This window comes from Pteropus alecto, unplaced genomic scaffold, assembly GCF_000325575.1.
Source record: "Pteropus alecto unplaced genomic scaffold, ASM32557v1 scaffold315, whole genome shotgun sequence".
Lineage (NCBI taxonomy): Eukaryota > Metazoa > Chordata > Mammalia > Chiroptera > Pteropodidae > Pteropus > Pteropus alecto.
The window spans coordinates 170,539-190,029 of NW_006436671.1; positions in this window are offsets into that span (position 1 = coordinate 170,539).

The window sequence follows — 19,491 nt, forward strand, 5'->3', positions numbered from 1 at the left end:
TTGTTAGGGGCTAATGCATACTTTCTATTGAAGCCAATGTTTATTTATCATCTCAAAAATCCTAGGGCCTTAGAATTATGCTAAATCTAGTCTGCATGTGCTCTCTAAGTGTAATGACAAAGTCTGCATGACAGCGCATCTGTTTATAACATGGTTTACTGAATATTTGAACCCCTTTATTGCAACCTACTACTCAGAAAATAAAAAAGATTTATTTAAAAATATTACTGCTTATTGATAGATAATGCACCTGATCACCCAACAGCTCTGATAGAGATACACAATAAGATTTTTTTTTCATGTCTTCTAACATCACATCAATTCTGCAACCCATGGATCAAGGAGTAATTTCAACTTTCAAGTGTTTTTATTTAAGAAATACATTTTGTAAGGCTATAGCTACCATACATTGTGATTCCTCTGACCAATCTGGGCAAGCCATTCCTCTGACAGATCTGAGAAAAGTAAATCGGAAACCTCAAAGAAAAAACTTACTATTTTAGATGTCATTAAGAACATTCATGAGAACTTCCGGTCAAGTTGGCAAGGTAGGTAAACTCTGCGCTCACCCTTTCCCACAACCACATCAAAATGAAAACTAAATTATTTAAAAAAACACCCTTGAGAACCACCTGAAGAGTAGCTAAACAGAACTCCTATAACTAAGGATATAAAGAAGCCACATGAAGTCTGATAGGAAGGACAGAGATGCAAAATGGGCTGGTCCCACACCCACATGTAGTGGTTAAGAATCAGGAGAGATTTCTCAACTGCAGAGATCCCCCCCTGAGGAGCAAGGAGTCCCAGCCCCACACAGGTCTCCCCATCCTGGAGCACCAGTGCTGGGAAAAAGAAAACTCCCCAATATCTGGCTGTGAAAATCAGTGGGGACTCCCTCCGAGTGAGATGGAGGGCTGCTGTAGACACAGGCATACTCTTAAAGGGCCCAAGCACAGACTCACCAACAAATACTTGCCCTAAGCTCCAGTGAAGGGACAGCAGCTTGAAAAGTGCCAAGAATATATGCAGAGGAAAAGAATTTTCTGACATCAGGGCAAGGGCTAATAGGACAGCTCTCTCTGGGAATGAAATACTGGCAGTCACCATTGTTCCTTTGTTGGGCCCTTCACCTACATGGCTAGCAGGTGCAGGCAGAAGTGCTATCAGGCATCATTGTTTCTTTGTTGAGCCTTCCCCCTACACAGCTGGCCCAATGCAGGTGGTGCCAAATCCGAATCTTTATTAACCTGGATAGCACTGCGTGCCCCAATCTGGTGATTCACTGAGACTCCACCCTACCCAATTCATGTACCTGGTTCCAACCTCTTTCAGCAACTGTTCCACACAAACAGCTAGCCTCAGCTTGCACTACAGAATTTCCCAAAATTTCTCAAAGGTCTCCAAATCCCAAATAAACAGTGGTTGATCTTGATGTAGCCTGTACCTCTAACTAAGCAGCCACAAGCCTGGCACTATGGGCAATCAGCCTCCATTCACAGCATGCTCTCTCTCAGGCACCTCCAAGCCCAGCATAGGCAGCTACCAATTGGTAATCACTTTGTAGCACCTACCAGATGCCATGGGGCTGGGCACCGGAAGCAGCTGAACTTAGATTGCACTGAAGCCCCTCTCAAGAGGTCCCAGAATCAATATACCCAGTGATCATATTCAGACCACACCACAGCACCACCCAATTAGCTCAACAAGTGACACAACCAAAGGGCTGACTAGACAGGCCTCAGATCCCCACTAAAGTGAATCCTACTCTGTGGAGATGGCCCTCACAGAACAGCTTATCTGCTGTAGTCACAGTCAGTCAGCCTGAAGGTCAATCCAAACCACTGATGTGTCAAAAGCAATCAAGGCTCAACAACAACAGGGGGGTACACACAACACACACAAGGGACACACACACCTGGAGCACCTAGCTCACATGAACAGGGGGACTGCACCTCTGGGCCCAACAAGGCCCCTACTGCATAAGACTATTCTACCAAGGCTAAGAGCTGTAGATTTACCTGATACATAGAAACAAACACTTGGAGGCAGCTGATATGAGGAGACAAAGAAACATGTCCCAAATGAAAGAACAGAGCAAAACTCCCCCCAAAAAAATAAACAAAATGGAGTAATCTACCAGATGCAGAGTTCCAAGCACTAGTTATAAGGATACTCAATGAACTTAGGAGAAGAATATATGGTACAATAAAGAGATAAACACCATAAAAAAGAACCAGTCAGAAATAAAGAACACAATAACTGAAATTAACAGTAACAAACAGTAGATTAAATAAAGCAGATGATCAAATAGGTGATTTGGAAGACAAGGTAGCTATGGATTTTTGTAAATTGATTTTTATATCCTGAAACTTTACTATATGTGTTTATTTCCAATAGTTTTTAGTAGAGTCTTTAGGGTTTTCTATATAAAGAATCATGTCATCTGCAAAAAGTGACAGTTTGGTTTCTCTGTTCCCTATTTGGGTGCCTTTTAATTTTTTTCTCTTGCCTGATTGCTCTAGCTAAGACTTTCAACACTATGTTGAATAATAGTTGTGACAGTGAAGAGATTTGTCTTGTTCCTGATCTTAGAGAGTAGATTTTTAGCTTTTCACTAGTAAGTATAATGTTAGCTGAGGGTTTTTCATATGTGGCCTTTACTATGTTGAGGTACTTTTCTTTTATACCCATTTTATTAAATGTTTTAATCATAAATTGGTGCTATATCTTGTCAAATGCTTTTTCTGCATCTATTGATATCATCATATGATTTTTATTCTTTATTTTGTTTATGTGGTGTATCACATTGATCAATTTGCATATGTCAAAACATCCTTGTGCCCCTGGAATGAATCCCACTTGGTTGTGATATGTACCTTTTTAATGTATTGTTATATTTGATTTGCTAGTGTTTTGTTTAGGATTTTTGCATTTGTATTTATCAGAGATATTGGTCTGTAGTTTTCTTTTTTTGTGTGTTATCCTTCCCAGGTTTTGATATTGGGGAAATGTTGGTCTTATGAAATGAGTTAGAAAGGGTTACCTGCTCTTCAATTTTTTAGAAGAGTTTGAGAAGGACGGTATTAACTCATCTTTAAATGTTTGAGTAAATTCATTAATGAAGCCATCTGGTCCTGAGCTTTTACTTTTTGAGAGATTTCTAATGACTGTTTAAATTTCTATACTGTTGATTGCTTTATTTAGATTTTCCAGTTCTTCGTGATTCAGTCTGGGAAGATTGTATATTTCTAAGAACTTGTCCATTTCTTCCAGGTTATTAAATTTTATATGCCATAAATAAATAGTTTTTCATAGTATTCTTGCATGATCCTTTGTATTTCAGTAGTATCTGTTGTAACTTCCTCTCTTTCATTTCTGATTTTGTTTATTTATGTATTTTCTCTTTTTTCCTTAGTGATTCTAGCCAGGGATTTGTCAATTTTATTAATCTTATCAAAGAACCAGCTCTTTCTTGCATTAGTTTTTTCTACTGCTTTTTTGTTCTCAATTGCATTTAATTCTGCTCTAATTTTGATTCTTTTCTTCCTTCTGCTGACTTTGGGCTTCATTTGTTCTTCTTTTTCTAGTTTTCTAAGATGTAATGTTATGTTGTTTATTTGGGATCTTTCTTGTTTCTTGAGATAAGCCTATAATGATATAAATTTTTCTCTTTTATTATCACTTTTACTGTATCCTACAATTTTTGATGTGTTGTAGTTTCATTCTCAATTCTTCCTATATATCTTTTGATCTTTCATTTTAATTCTTCTTTGACCCAGTCATTCTTTAATAATGTGTTATTTAATCTCCACGTATTTGTGGTTCTTCTGACTTTCTTTTTGCAATTGATCTCCAATTTCAAAGCATTGTAGTCAGAGAATATGCTTGGTATGATTTCAATCTTCTTAAATTTGTTGAGGCTAGTTTTGTGTCCCAACACATGGTTTATCCTTGAGAATGTTCCATGTGTACTAGAGAAGAAAGTATAATCTGATGTTTTGGGATGAAAGGCTCTGTAAATGTCAATATGTCCAATTAATCTAATGTGTCATTTAAGGCTGATATTTCTTTATTGGTTTTCTGTTTGGATGATCTATCTATAACGATAGTGGGGTATTTAGGTTCCCTACTATAATTCTGTTTTTGTCAGTTTCTCCTGTTAATTCCGTTAGTAGTAATAGAAAACATGGAGCAAACAGCAAGCTGAGTCACCTGGGATCTAGATGAACAGAAGCCCTGCCACTAGGGAGAAATAAGAAATCACCTTGCAATGGTAGGAGGTAGGAGGGAGTGAAGATGTGAGGCTGCCTGGTCCTGAGATGCTGAGTGGGACAGAGGCTACAGCAGCTACAGCTGGCAGGTGTGGAAGCTCCTCTTAAAGGGGCCATGTCCTTGACCAGACTCTTGCAGTGATGAACTCACACACTCTGAGCACCAGCACCAGTTTGACTGCTCAGAGGGCACCAGGGACTTACAGGGGACATTGAGTTATTGGGCAAGGGCCGGAGGTGAGGCTTTCTCCCTGACAGAAGTGTTGGTGGTATCCAATGTTCCTCTGTTGAGCCCTCCCCCTTCCGAGTGTGTGAACACAGAGCCTCCTTAGCTGAGATGTCATCGAACTGGATATCAAGGGTCGCTCCACCTAGAGGATTCCCTGAAACTCCACCTCCCCCAACTCATGGCCCCACACAAGCCACATCTAGTCGTGACATCAGAGAGTCCGCTTCTCCTTGCTGAGCACCTCAAAGACCCACACTGGTGATAGCTGACCTCGGTTTTTGGCATGGCCTCTTGAAGCAACTATTAGCACAGTATCTGTAGATTGCTTGCTGAATCTTAACAAGTGGAGCTGGAAGAGCACAGGCTGGAGCTACACTTGGCCTGCAGCTGAACCCTTCTCAGGACTGTGTCACTTACTATACGAAGCCACGCTAATAAGACTGGGAGACTTAGGAGTTTTGCTTAGTACATAGAAATAGATACAGAAAGGCAGCCAAAGTGGGAAGACAAAGAAGCAGAAACCATATGAGAGAACAGAACAGAGATCTAAGAAAAATGGAGTCAAGCAATCTAACAGACACACAGTTTAAAACACTGGTTATAAAGATGCTCAATGTACTTAGGGGAAGAGTAGATGAACTCAGTGAGAACTTTAACAAAGAGATAAAAAAAAAAAACATAAAAATGGAAATGGAAATAATAAAAGGGAATCAGTCAGAAATTAAGAAACATTATCTGAGATGAGGAGTACATTAGAGGGAATCAACAGAGTGGATGAAGAAGAGGATCGAACCATTGATACAGAGAATGGGGAAGCCCAGGACACTCAATCAGAGCAGCAAGAAAAAAGAAGCCAAGATTATGATAATAATTTAAGGAGCCTATGGGACAAAATTAAATGTAACGATAGTTGTGTCATAAGGGTACCTGAAGGAAAAGAGGGAGAACAAAAAGTTGAAAACCTATTTAAAGAAATGGTGGAGAGCTTCCCTAACCTGGTGAAGGAAATAGACGTACAAGCCCGAGAAACTCAGAGAATCCCAGAGAAAATGAACTCCGAAAGGCCCACACCAAGACATATCATAATTAAAATGCCAAAGTTTAAATGCAACAAGAGAATCTTAAAAGCAGCAAGAGGAAAGCAGTTAGTTACCTACAAAGGAGCACCCAGAAGACTGACAGCTAATTTCTCAAAAGAAACTATGCAAGACAGAAGGGCTTGGCACAAAATATTCAAAGTGATGAAAATGCAGGATCTACAACAAGAATGGATAACTAAATATTATCTCACAGTGACCTATGATCCCATTTGACCAAGTATTTTAAAACGTTTTGATATGCTTGACAAACTTCCCCAAATCCAAAATTAAATAGAAACATTTTAAAACTGAAAATAACTTTAAGATTTTTGGAAGAATTCCTGAAACATTTCAAAGGACATCTCTTTCTCTTTATAAAAGGGGGAAATTAAACTAATTAGACCATTTTGATATACAAAAATACATGGAAAGCATTGTCAAATAAGTAATAATAGTTATATTGTATATATATGCATGTTGTTGTTATTAAAATAAATGTTATAGAAATTGTATAATATTTCTAAAGATCTAAAATGTCCTAATATAATGTTTTCCTTTACAATTCTAGTTATCTTCTTAAATTCTTTTGTGACATAAGAAAATTTCTTTGTTGACAGTATTATCTTTAACCATGGACATTTTTAACCTTTTGTAATTTACAGAGAGTTGTTGTCTTACACTGATGTTTTTGCAAATATATTTTATCTTTAGAAAGATTCATGGAGAGGACTCTGACACTTACTTTAAAGTATAGGTTTCTGATAAACTTTCAGATCATACCATTACAATGGATAAAAATTTGCAGAAGCGATGGCTTCATAGGATTGCTAACAAAAGATCAAGATTTAAAAAAAATTAATCATGTGGGACTAAATAAACTGATGAAGATAATTATAATTTTTATGACTTTTGCTTTAAATACAATGATTTTTAATCTTTCATTTTTGAGTTATAAAGAAACTTGTTTCTTGTAGAATGCCTATGACTTAGAGCAATTTGGTAAATTACACTTTTTGTAAGTGAATTGAAACATTTATCTTTTTCTCCCTACCTGATGCCTCTAAAATTTGAAAATGCTTAGTAAGTGAGTATTCTTGTTTTCATGGCAATAAAGTTATTTGCATAAGTTCAATAAGAATCTGTTTGTAACAGGATATAATTGGAAATATTAGTTATATTACTAAGGCTTTTACTGGAATGTCACATTTGTTGGAAATATTAGTTATATTACCAAGGTTTTTCACTGGAATGTCATGTTTGAGAAAGACATGCATAGTCTCAGAAATAACCAGACAACTTGAAGGAACAAATATTTACTTACAGAAGCTACCTTGGGAAAACCATCCTGGCATCTTGCTTACTGGGTTCCCAGCAGCCTTGCCAGGTTCGATGACCTATGTATTTAGCTTTCTCTGCTTTTGACATTTAATTACTTAAAGGAGACAAAGAAATTAAATATCACAATTTATAACCAGGCAATTATATATACTGGAACATCTCCAGAAGAACCCTCCTTACCCAGATGGAAAAGACTCTATCAGGATGTCTTAACTAATCCATGTGTGACAACGGAGGATTTGAAATTAAAAATTACTAGGAAATAAAGCAGATGGCATCTGTTGCAGACAGCTAACCCAGGATTCCAAACCAGGTGTGTATAATCTACATCTCCATTTTTTTCTTTTTTCTTTGTTTTTCTTACTTTAATTCTTTCCTATATCCCAAATGAGAGGCCAAACTCTCATTATAATACTTATTGTTTCCCTTTCTTTCTTTCTTTCTTTTTTTTCCTTTGATTTCTGCCTGGAAAAATAACTCAGTATTGGACATCATTTTAAAACCTACTTCACAAGTCAAAATGTGCAAGTGTTTGCACACATAATCATGGGTATTCATTCAATGCCTGGCTGTATTAACTCCAGTGAATGTGCCAGATTTGGAAAAAATACATTTTCTTTGGGCAGGCATTATAATGAATAAATACATAATTAGAAACTTATCAAAAGCCTTAGAGAAAATTGCTGAAACCTACCACAAAGCAATAGCCAGCCAAAGAAAGACATTTAGTTTCCTAGCTTGGATAGCTCTTAATAATAGAATTGCTTTAGATTATTTGCTTGTAACCCAAGGAGGAGTTTATGCCATAGCTAATATTTCCTGTTGTCCCTGGATAAACACCTCACAACAAGTGGAGTTAGAGACCTCTAAGTTACTTAAACTAGTGAAATACTTAAGGGAACATTTGAGCTTTACTGCAGGATAGCTTAACTTTAAATTTTGCTGATATTTTTAATTGGCTTCCTTCAGGACCCAGAGTGTTCTTGTGTTCAGGTTTGCAAATTATACTGTTGATTATTATAAATCAAGTAACTCACACTATGTATCTCTCAATGCTGTTCTACTCTCAAAATGTCAAAATAATGGTCACTTAAAGGCTCAAAATCATTCGTCAGGCCTGTCCGCTGATAATGAGAACTGAACTTTACCTATGCCTTGGCCCTAATTCCTCAAACCTCCTTCTTACTCGAATGTGTCTTAAGATTCTCACAGAGCATGCTTGTTGAGCATGGCAGATATTGAGACTCACTCCTCTGAGGTGCATGAAGAACTTGGAGCAGGCTATTGGCCACTCTCGCATTGCAATAGCATGATAAAACTAAAAGGTTTATCTTTGATACTTTCCCTATACTGGGGGATCTCAATAAAGAAAGGGGGAAATAAGAACAGAAAAAAATAAAATGAAGTAAGCATTGTTAAGTGATTCACTTAAAGTGGAATCAGGAGGACACTGAGAAAGTGGGGCCTGTGCGTGTTTTATATCTCATTTCTTAGAGCTGCTATTAAGCTCCTAACCTGTTCCTGAATTTAGCTCAAGGCTGAGCAGCAAACATCCTGGATGGATATTTGCTATATATCAGAATGAACACACATGGGCTTTCTGCCAAGTACTAGCTCGAGCAACCAGTCATGCATAGATTAGTGTAACTGCACCTGTGTCAGCGCCAATCACGAATTTTGAAAGGGAACATTTGTAATCTCACTAGAATGTCATGTTTGCCTTTATAAACCCCTGCCTCTTGTCTTTCCCTGGAACACATTTTAGGTTGCCACTAAAGCTTGCATCTCCTGGATTGCAATCCTGACTCCAAAGAAAAGCTTTTATTTTTTATTACAGCTTAAACTTATTATTATTTTTCATTAACACCCCCATAGAAAAAAGAGGCAATTCTCATAATAAAAACCCTTGTCATTTCCTTTCCCACTCGAGAAAGTACGTTGGTCTAAAATAACTATTTCTTTTATTTTATTAAAAGCTCTCTTGAGAAGGGGTCAAGATGGCAGACTAGGTAAAAGTAGAGTTTGCCTCCTCCCAGGTCTGCATTAAAATTACAACCGAAATCAATGTGGAGAATCACCTGAAGTCCAGCTAATCATAACATGTACGTCTGATAACATAAAGAAGGAGGCACATCAAAGCCAGGAAGAAGGGCAAAGTTGTGAATCGGGCTGAACCTGCACCCATGGGTGGTGGTGGAGCACCAGGAGGGAGAGTGAGGTTGCAGAGGCTCTCACAAAGGAGAGAGGAGTCCTAGCCCCATTTGGGGACACCCCAGCTCAGGGAAGAGGAGTTCCCTAAAACTCTGACTGTAAAAATCAGAGGGATTCTGACCATCTGGATGAAACGGAAGGAGACTAAAATCCAAGACACCCCTTTAAATGGCTCACACACAGGCTCTCTCACCAAGAGACACTCAACAGGGGCACTGGCTGTGAGTCAGAGGCTTGGGCAAGAATTATATGGACAAAGACTGCATTCTGCTGGACCATCAGCCGCCGTTGCGCTTTAGTTAGGGCACCCCTATGAGGCAGTCTACAGACCAGTGCCAGCTTGCCTGGGCAGATCTCTCCACCCACATGGCCAATTCTGCAGCTGCACTGGCCTGAGGACGTTGGCCCGCCCTACCCAACCCACATATTGCCTGGAGGGGCTTGTCCTTGGGCGGCTGCCTTGCCCTGACCCTTTGCAGGACCAAATTCATCTCAAGCAGCAGACCCCAGCCAGCTCTGTGAGTGCATTTTGGGGACAGTTTCAGGCAGATCAGTGCTGTTAAGATGAACATGGGTGGATCATGGGGATCCATGGGCCAGCCCCAGATGGCAACTGGTCTTGCCATGATCTGTGCCTTTTGTGGGAACATACAAACAGACACAGAAGTTACAGTAAGATTGAGCCTATATTGGCCTGATGGTCCTTGTCGCCCTTAGATCCCACTTAACTCAGTCCACAAAGTGCTCCCACATGGTTGACAGGCAACCACCCCTGCACTGACCTTTTTCGGGATTGCGCATTCTGTATAGGCAACAGACCTTGGCTAGTGCAGTGAGCACATTTTGGGGAAATCAGTTGTGAGTAGACCACTGCTCTCTGCACGAGCTGCCATATCTCTTGGAGAGTTCGCAGGGGTCTGTAGGACTGCCCCAGATAGCAGCTGGTCTCACTGTGATCCATGGCCACTGCAGGAATGTGCAGACACAGAAGTTGCAGCAAAACTGAAGCTATATTGGCCTGATGGCCCTTGACTCTCTGAGATCCTGCCGCATCCAATCCACAAAGTCCTTGCCGCCCGTTGACAGGCAGCCATCCCTGCCCTCTTCCTATCTTGGGTTGCACATTCTGCACAGGCAACAGACCTCAACTAGGGAAGTGAGCAAATTTCAAGGAAAACAATGATAGGAAGATCGCTGTTGCCAGCATGAGATACAATATTGTTTGGGCAGATTGCAGGGGTTCATGGGCCCAACCCAGATGGCAGTAGGTCTTGTGGTAATATGTGACCTTTGTGTCATAGTCCCAGAGCTGGCAGTAAATCTGGTGCCGTATAAGCCTGACAGTCCCATTCTTCCCTGAGATGCCGCCTTACCTAACCCATAAATTACCTGTGACAAGCCTGCTCCCAAGAAATCTAGTCTCATCCTGTACTTCCCTTGGGTCACAAATTCAACAGCAAACAACAGCATTTAGTTTATGTGGCCCACACAAAGCCCAGACATCTGGGAAAAGCTGTAGGTGGCAGGCCACAAACCCATGCCCATGAGCTTCATTAATTCTTGAACAGATCTTGGGTATTTGCAGGCCTGAGGTGGGCAGTGGCTGGCCTTGCTGCTCTCTGAAACTTGTACAGAGAGCTACAGAAGCAGAGCTGTCATGTAAACTGACATTGCAGTGGCAGGGGGAAATCTGTTCAATAGATCATGGTGATTCCCTAGGTCCACACACCACTCAACATGTGTATTACCCAGAATCTCTTCTAGTTGTGGAGTCTTAGGGGCAACTGACAGGCAGCCTTAGGCCTTGAGGAGCAGTGGTCCTTCTGTGAAATAGCCCCAGGCCCAGTACTGAGGATAACTGGACTGCAGCCTATAGCGTTATTTCTTCCACTTACCTATAGATCAAGCTTATGCAAAACCCATCTGTGGATCACTTTGTAGCCATCACCAGGTAGCCCCGAATAATCAAAGACAGTAGCTGACTTGGGCCTACTCGGGAGCCCCTCCCAAGGGGCCACAAGACCAACAGACCCGGAGGCTGGCACTAGACCACAACAGAGCAACTCCTAATTGGTCTCATAAGCAATACTCACAAAGACTGATATCAAAAAGTACACAAGCTTGCTAGAACAAATCTCACTCATTGGGGTCAATCTCCACGTAGCAGCTCATACCCTGTGGATGTAGCCAATTCTCAGTTAGTCAGCCTGAGAGTTAATCCCACCCACTGATGTACCAATAAAGGCTTAGCTACAACAGAAGATCACGCAGAACCCACACAAAGATCACACCCAGAACCCTGGCACAGGTGATCAGGGAGAGTGTGCAACTGGGCCACACAGGACATATACCACATAAGGCTATTTGGTCAAGGCCAAGAGACAAAACAAATCTTCCTAACACATAGAAACAAATGCAGAGGGGCTAATAAAATGAGAAAACAAAGAAACATGCCACAAATGAAACAACAGGAGAAAACTTCAGAAAATAAACTAAATGAAGTGGAAGCAAGCAACCCAACAGAGATAGGGTTCTAAATAATGGTTATAAGGATATTTAATGAACTTAGGTGGAGAATGGATGAGCACAATGAGAACCTCAACAGAGAGACAGTAAGCATAAAAAAGACATAGAAACCATAAAAAAAGAACCAGACAGAAATGAGGAATACAATAACTGAAATGAAGAATATACTAGAAGGATTCAACAGTAGGTTGGACAAAGCAGAATGAGCAAACTGAAAGACAAGGTAGCAGAAAACACACAATCAAAACAGAAAAAAAAATTAATTTAAAAAATGTGGATAGTTTAAGAGACCTCGGGGACAACATTAAGTGTAACAATATCTGCATCATAGGAGTACCAGAAAGAGAGCAAAGGAATATTTGAAGAAATAATGACAGAAAACTTCTTTAACCTGGCAAAGGAATTAGACATACAAGTTCAAGAAGCACAAAGAGTTCCGAATAAGAGGAATTCAAACAGACCCACACCAAAGCACATCATAATTAAAATGCCAAAGGTCAAAGACAAAGAGAGAACCTTAAAAGCAGCAAGAGAAAGGCAGCTAGTTACTTACAAGAGTATCCCCATGAGAACATCTCCTGATTTTTCATCGGAAACTTTTCAGGTCAGAAGGAACTGGCAACAGATATTAAAAGCTATGAAAAACAAGAATCTACGACCATGAATACTCTACTGAGCAAGGATTTAATTAAAATAGAAGGTAAGATAAAGAGCTTCCCAGACAGGGAAAAGCTAAAGGAATTCATCATCAACAAGCCAGTATTACAAGAAATGTTAAAGGGACTTCTATAAAAAGAGAAATGGTAAAAAAAAAAATTAATAACAAATATAAATAATAAAATGGCAGTAACTATGTTCCTGCCAGTAATCACATTTAAATGTAAATGGATTAAATACTCCAATCAAAAGACATAGAGTAGTAGAATGAATAAGAAACAAGACCCATGCATATACTGTCTACAAAACCCACTTCAGATCAAATGAAACAAGAGACTCATTTCAAATCAATTGACCCTCACAAACTAAAAGTAAAAGAATGGAAAAAGATATTTCATACAAATGGAAACAGAAAAAAAAAAGCCGGGGTAGCAATACTTATATCAGATAAAATAGACTTTAAAAGAAAGGCTATAATAAGAAACAAAGAAAGGCATTACATAATGATAAAGGGATAAAGGGATCAAGAGGACATAAACCTAGTAAACATATATGCACTCAACATAGGAGCACCTACATACATAAAGCAATTATTGACTGACATTAAAGAACAGATCAACAGTAATATACTCATAGTAGGATACTTTAACACCCCACTGACACCAAGGGACAGATCTTCCAGGCAAAGAATCAACAAATAAACAATGGGCCTAAAAAACACACTAGACCAGAAGGATTTAATAGATATTGTCAGAGCATTTTACCCCAAAGCAGAAAAATATACATTCTTCTCAAATGCACAGGGAACATTGTCCAGGGATAGACCACATGTTAGGCCACAAATCAAGTCTCAATAAATTTAAGAAAATTGAAATCATATCAATTGCCTTCTCTAATCACAACGGTATGAAACTAGAAACCAATTACAAGAAAAAAAACTGGAAAATACACAAACATATGAAGGCAAAAATAACATGATACTAAACAATGAATTAAAGGCCTGTTCTCAGAAAATTAGAAGTCATTGAAAAAAGGAATTGAAGAAGATATAAATAAATCGAAGCATATACCATGTTCATGGGTAGGGAGAATCAACATCATTAAAATGGCCATACTACCCAAAGCAATCTATACATTCAATGCAATCCCTATCAAAATACCAGTGGAATTTTTCAGAGAGTTAGAACAAATAATCCTAAAATTCATAGGGAGCCACACAAAACCCCAAATAGCCACAGCAATCTTGAGAAAGAAGAACAAAGTTGGAGGTATCACACTACTCGATATCAAACTATACTACAAGTGTACAGTAATCAAAACAGCATGATACTGGCATAAAAATAGACACATTGATCAATGGAACAGAATAGAGATCCCAGAAATAAATCCACCCCTGCACACTCACTTAATATATGACAAAGGAGGTAAGAATATACAGTGGGGTAAAGATAGACTCTTCAATAAATGGCATTGAGAAAATTGGACAGATACATGCAAAAAAGAAAAAAAGAAAATGGACCACCTTCTTACACCGTATACAAGAATAAACTCAAAATAGATTAAAGACTTAAATGTAAGACCTGAAACCATAAATCTTTTAGAAGAAAACATAGGCAGTAAACTCTCTGATATTGCTAACAGTAATTTCTTTTAGGATATACCTCCCCAGGCAAGGGAAACAAAATAAAAAATAAACAAATGGGACTACGTCAAAGTAAAATTTTTTGTACAGCAAAGGAAACTATCGACAAAACAAAAAGACAACTGACTGATTGCTTATGATACATCTGATAAGAGGTTAATACCCCAAATACATAAAGAACCCATACAACTCAACAACAACAAAAATAATCCAATTTAAAAAATGGGCAGAAGACCTGAACAAATACTTTTCCAAAGAGGAAATACAAATGGCTAATAGACATATGAAAAGATGCTCAAGGTCGCTAATCATCAGAGAAATGCAAATTAAAATCACAGTGAAATATTGTCTCACACTTGTCAGAATGGCTATCCTCAATAAGTCAAAAATGTGGAGAAAAGGGAACCATCCTACACTGTTGGTGGGATTGCGAATTGATATAGCCATTATGGAAAACAGTCTGGAGGTTCCCCCCCCAAATTAAAAGTGGATCAACCTCTTGACTCAGCATTGCACTTCTAGGTATTTATCCAAAGAAAACCAAAACAGTAATTCGTAAAGATCTATGCACCCCTTACATTAATGGCAGCACAATTTACAATAGCCAAGATATGGAAGCAACCTAAATACCCATCAACAGACAATTGGATAAAGAAGTTATGGTTCATATGTACAATGGAATATTACTCAGTCATAAAAAAAAAGAGAAATCCTATTATTTGCAAAGTCCCGGATAGACCTGAATGTTATTATGCTGAGTAAAATAAGTCAGAGAAAGTTAAGCACCATATGATTTCACTTATATGTGGAATCTAAGGAACAAAAAGAACAAACTGATTGAAAACAGACTCACAGTTTCTTTTTTTTGCAACAGACAATCTGGTGACAGCCAGAGGGGAGGGGATGGGGGCACTGGGAGAAAGCAGTGAAGGGTTTTAAAGAAGTACAATCTAATAGTTGACAGGTCATGGGAATGGGGAGCATAGCATAGGGAATGCGGTCAGTAGTAATGTAATAGCTATGTGTAGAGCCAGAGAGAAGATAAAGTAATCAGGGGGATTCTTTCACACACTATATAAATGTCTAATTAAAGTATTGTATATTTGAAACTAATAATAAAATAAAATAATTTTTAAAAGGTCTCTCGTTCACCCTTCTTCCTATAAAAACCTTTCATTTCATGCAACTCCTCGGAGGAACCTTCTAGTTACTAGATAGAATGCTCCCCAATTCATGAATTGCTTAATAAAATCAATTAAATCTTTGAATTAACTCAGTTGGATTTTGATTTTTAACAGATGTGACTTTAGCATGTTATTATATATTGTTAGCATGTGAAAAAGTAATTTCTTCCAATTGAAGATTAGGTAGAAGCTACTAAATTGCACAAGATTTAGGAAAATGGCAAGTTCTTTCACACTTGCATTGAGTTCTGAAAGAAAATATATTCTGTGCAAATTTGTGGGAGAATGAGATCTTGCTTCTCGCTTTGACTTTTAACAGCAAATGTGAATAGCAGCTAGGCAGAGATGACCAGCTCTCAGTCATTCCCATAAAGAGTCTACTTGCATATTTTAAAAGCTGCTGCCTGAGGGTCAACCCTCCATTTGTATTACAAATGAAACTATAGACAATACTTAAATGAATGAGTATGATTGTACATCAGTAAATTTTATTTATAGACACTGAAACTTTAATTTCACATGATTTTCTCGTGTCATATATTAGTCTGTTTTTTATTTTTCTCAAACATTTAAATGAAAAAGCCATTATTAGTTTGCGAGTAGCACAAATCAGACAGTGAGCCTAATGAGGCCCAAGGGCCATAGTTTGACAATTCTTGATCTATAATATTGCTTTTCTGGCTAGGCTAACACCATTTATGCTCTAAGCCATTGGTTAGACAGGAATTATGACTTTGTCTAAAAGAGAAGAGTATTGAGATTGAGAATGGGCACAATATTGGTACTGGCTTATATCTGATAGGCTATACATAGTTCTCCAGCTAGAATTCAGGTGCCCTTCTTCTAAATGTATTTTCCTGCTTCTGTAATAACACCATGAAGTACCTCTTTCTGTATTAAAGAGAGAACTTGAAGATACAGATGTCTGAAGGACTTCCTCTTATCCCATTTTCCCTCACTTAAATCCAGACTTCAATTGTATAAGCCTGTGGGGAGAATAGTGCTGAGCTGTAGTGAATATTTTCTATAACAAGAGGAAGACTCAACGCTTTGAGGATGATGTTTGCTCTATTCTACAGATTCACTGAGAGAAGAACTGTCCATGTATGGATGAACATCTTCATAAAGCCCCACTCCTTGTCACAGGGTTTAGCAAGTGAGAAGGGTAACTAATTTTCAGCTCAACTAATTCCTCTTAACTGAGCACATGTTTGCAGTACCAAACTGCATAACAGAGCACCTCTGAGTTCCCACACTTTGCTTCTTAACAGTTATTTCTTGATTTTATCCCTACTGTTCAGAGACCTCAAATATCAGCACTGATCAAGACCTCTATTGAGGAATCAGCCTCAAACAAAAAGAAGGGAGAGATATGTTATCCTCATCATGACAGAGATTATATTCTATATTCAATTTTTCTAAGTGACTCTGTAGGTAAGTGATATATCAATAAAAACAGAGCAATGAGAATGGTAATGTTATGATTTCATTGAAAAAAAAATACAGCTATAGGTATTTACTAATAGTAAGGTGTTACCTAATAATGGTGGTAGAAGTATCTGCTCTGCAGTGTTTATTCTTTTCCACAAACAATAGTGACTCTGTTGCATTAATAAGAATATCAATTCAGAAATAATGATAAAATTGGAAATTCCAGGAGTCAGGATTTTATTTTTTAATATATGGCATCATGTTTGGAAAGGATACATCTTATTGACTCAGTCTTCAGCACCCCTTTCTGCTTTTCTTTTTGGAAAGCTGTCACCATTATCTACAGAACCTGTCAGACAGTGATTAATAATAGAGGCTATAACATCATACAGTGGTGCCAAGAAAAAACAGGCTAAGCATCACATCTAGTATTACATTATATAGGTCAATTTTATGCCTGTCTGTGTTGTCTCCGTGGTAGTGACAGTTAAAATAACTGTACCACAGGTTTTACCTATCAACCATAAACAAAAAGTCAACTAGGTATTCCATCAGCAAAAAGGATATATTCAGGAAAAGTAAGATTGCGATGTGAAACATGCAGCCATGGTAAGCTACCTGCAAGTCCCCAAGACAAAGAAAAAGGAGAAACTTCTTTTTTAAAGGGGAAGAGGAGGTTAAAAGGAGGGGCTATAACCATGGAGTTATTTTTGTAGGGTTTTCGTGAAGGATATAGGATATAAGAGCTTCAACTACAGGCCCTCTTGATTCCTGTCTTGCTTAAAGTCTCTGTCATTTAGTTTGACAAACTTCTCAATCGATAGTCTGGAAGCTAATAAAATTTTCAATTTTCAATGTCAACAGGTCAGTAAAGCAACATTTCCAGGGCCCTAGTCAGACTTATGACTCTCCCATTCTGTGACAACTCTAAGGAAGGGAGTCTTAATTTAGTCCCTTGGTTTCTAAACCTTTGTACAATTCATGGTTTTCAATATGATAGAGAGCTAAGAAAATGACAAAGAAAACACTGTCTTTGATGGTGACACAATTTTGGTCATTCATTAAACTTCTTTTTAACTATTCAGAACAAGTTGATTCTAAAAGTTATATGGAAATTTAGTAGGCAAAAAAAAAGTAAAGGCAAGATTTAAGAAGAACAAAGTTGTAGAACTACAATAGCCAGAGTGAGTAAAAATATTTTTCCTATTCTTTGATATAGTTTTTTTTTAATGCAAGCTGCATTGTAGTATAGAATAAAAATATTTCTGTGTTGCATATATTGGCTTTACAAATATGGTTTGAATCATCACATGAGCTGTTTCTTTCAGATTAGATCATGCAGAGAATATTTTTAAATAAAAGTGACTTAATTTTGACATTAAAAGGTAAGGCAACAAAAATAACACACAGACCAATGTCATTTCTAAATATCAATGCATAAACAATAAATAAAATATTAAAGTTTTCTTCCACTTATGAAAACATTGTGACAAGATATAGTAAATTGCAAGAATATTAGAAATTTGCAAGAATGGAAAAATATTTAGGGAAGGAAGAAATTTTTCTCTACCCTTCTAGGTTCTTCTGGCTATCTAAGAATTAAATTGACATAGGCAAATCAGTGGTAGAAAATCAATTTTTAATATGTATGCATGGGGAATTCATATAAGCATGAAAATTGCAAAGATAATAAGATAAATGAGGTATATATGTCATTCTGGACTAAGGAGAAGATAGAAAGAATCTGCAGCTTTAAAGGAAAGTAAGGCAATTCACAGGTGGTAAGAAGATAATGTTTAGTAATCAAATGTTTGCTAGGCCATCTAGTGACAAAGGGCCACAGAGAGGACTTTAGTCAAATGGGCCTTACTAGGTTCCTCTTGTCTACCACATCTCGTTTATATTACATTATGGTTATCCAAGGTAATAATTTTTCCTGGAAAAGGCCTTCTGTCTTAAATTCTTTCAGCCAGTTTGGGGGAAGATCAAAAGACCTTCCCAAGACTCTTATTTCTTAAAAATAAAATAATACTTATTCCAAAGAGACACTTCTTTTTAGGGTGGCAAATTTTGCTTCCCTATAAATACTTTGAACTTAGAAAATCTATATAAATAAAATGGAGTTTCTTTCCATTTGCTTGATACTGTATCATACTGAAGTGGTTAGTACAGCATTGGCAATTGTGCAGTAAATCCTTGGGAAGGGTTGAGGGCAAGATAGCCCCTGTCACATAGACAAAATGCACCTGCAGGAATACTTCAGAATGCTGTTTTTTCCTGCTAAAGGAACTGAGAGCAAGGAGAAGTTTTTTTTGATTTTCTGAAGTCAAGTGTTGGTTGTGCAGTGTGGTGTAATAGAAACTCATCTTAAAAGTTGTGGCTGCTGAAAAAGAATGAACCTAGACTGTTGTCTATCACCACACACCATTAACTCAAAATAGATTAAGGACCTGAATATAAAACCTGAGACAATAAAATGCATAGAAGAAAACATAGCAACTAAACTCAAAGACCTTGGACTTAAAGAGAATTTTATGAATTTTTGACCTCAAAAGCAAGGGAAGTAAAAGCTAAAATAAATGAATGGGACTACATCAAACTAAAAAGCTTCTTCTCAGCAAAAGAAATCGTCAACAAAGTAAAGAGACAACCATGCTAATGGGAAAATATATTTGTAAGCAACACCCCTGATAAGAGCCTAACATACAAAATATACAAAGAACTCATACTACTCAATAACAACAACAAAAACAAATGATCCAATCAAAAAATGAGCAGAGGATCTGAACAGACACTTCTCCCTAGAGGACATACAAATGGCGAACAACTATATGAAAAGATGTTCAACATCGCTAGCTATTAGAGAAATGCAAATCAAAACCTCAATGAGATACCATCTCACACCTGTTAGAATAGTGGAATG